The following is a 1971-nucleotide window of genomic DNA, read 5'->3' on the forward strand; positions in this document are numbered from 1 at the left end:
TCGCGGTTTGCCTGCAGAGCAGCGCACCTGCATTAAATATATCCGTGAATTGTCACAATGTCTCAGAATCAAAGGTGAAAGTAGAAACGGGTGGCCAAAAGCTGTCATATTGTTAGTTATCACGGACAATTTTTTTGTTTTTGTGTTGAAAAATGTTGAAACAAATGAGAAAAATAAACAATAAATTATCTGTACGGAGCCCCTTAAGGGACATTAGGGAGAACGCTCCCGGACAGAACATTAGTTTGAAAGTCGTGCTTAGTGACACGAAAAATACTTCCAATTGAAATACATGAGTTTGAAAATCGTGCTTGGTGACACGAAAAGAGTGGAAATTTCGTGTCCCAGATCACGAATGAATAGATTAAATGACGTGACAGTGTCACGTATTTCCGTGAGACTGGGTTGGTACCACACGGTGGTGCACAGCAGGCCTCTGGACCTCTGGGTCCATGCGAGCGTACTGCAAATACAAAACAACCAATGTACAATGGGATGTAAGGATGGAGGAGGTATGGGAAAGATGTGGGAAAAAGAGTAGTCCCCTGTATTAGCACAGTAGCTGGAACCTGTTGCGTTCTTCATTAGGTGTTAGGGAAAAGATGTGGAAAAGGAGTAGTGATTTTTCATTTAGGAACTGGAGTTTCTTGACTGTCTGCAGCTTTGAGAAGTTCATCCTCTCTCCTTGCCGTTTGAGTGTCCTATGGGTGCTCCGTGCATGCAGTGACTGAATGTCATGTGCGTGCTGTGCAACCAATCACATGAGGATAGACAAGGATCATACCACCAAGCAGGGAGGGGTGGGGGTCCAGCATAGCAACGTTCATAGACGGGTGCGCTATGTGCGGTGAAGTCTGAAGATGAGTAGAAAAGAAGCAGCATTTGGACGCATTTTAATAATTACAAGGGTCTGTAAACGTAACAAAAACAATTGGCTACACCAATTTATTGACATTTATTGCTTTCTACCACTTCCGTCTGCATAGAGCAAGTCAAGTGTCCTCTCCTCTGGGTGATGTTTGGTAATGTTGTTGCCATGGTGACTTGGTTCACCTGAGATTTCTATGAGGGCACTCTGTGTTGGGTCTGAAGTTGAGATATGGTGGAGTAAATGATGTTGCACGCTGACAACAGGTTAGCAGAGGGAAGAAATCGCCACCACAATAGCCACATCTGTTATTAACTACAACAGTAAGGCCCCCTTCTTTATGCTTACTGCTCTTGGTGCAATCTCAATCTGGAAGCTGTCGATGGAGACGTGGTCAGGTATATCCTGGTGTAGTCATGTCTCAGTGAAGCACATTGAACTACCCTCCAGAAACTCCCGCTGTTAGCACATCCATCCTATTTGCCAGTGATCTCATGTTGCCCATGATGAGAGGGTAGACACAGCTGAAATCTCCTCTTCTTCAGTCTCCGTTGTCTGGATCTCCTTATCTTCCCTTGCCGTTGTGTTCCTCCTCTGCATCCCACTGAGTCTGAGCAGTGCCGAATCTGGGCAAAGACTCCCCTGTATTAGCACAGTAGTTGGAACCTGTTGCGTTACCGACATTGATTGACCCTTTGATGCACAATCGAAATTGTTACCGTTGCACAAAAATGTGCTCCTAAAAATGAAGCTGTATAATATTCTAAATTAATATAATTTTCCACTGTCTTTGAATTTGCAGCTGTATGTAGAGATCAGGACCCAAACAAAGATGATGAAACATTTTTTTTATAAGAAATGCTGAATAGTAAACATCTCAGACAAGCACATACATTCTGAAAAAATAACAAAAATAAGTATATGTTTATGGATTGTTTAAATATACCTCATCCATGGTATCCACTCCTCCTTTGCAGCGGTTATAAACGAGTATGTCTAGGGCTTCCTTTTATCCCCGCTGTTGATCTCCGGCGCTGTCAGTGGCGGCAGGCCCGGCCCTAACCAATTTGGCGCAAGAAGAAAATAATAAATTAGAAATAAAT

The sequence above is a fragment of the Morone saxatilis genome, unplaced genomic scaffold, assembly GCF_004916995.1.
Source record: "Morone saxatilis isolate NCDOM2014 unplaced genomic scaffold, NCSU_SB_2.0 Contig14, whole genome shotgun sequence".
NCBI lineage: Eukaryota > Metazoa > Chordata > Actinopteri > Moronidae > Morone > Morone saxatilis.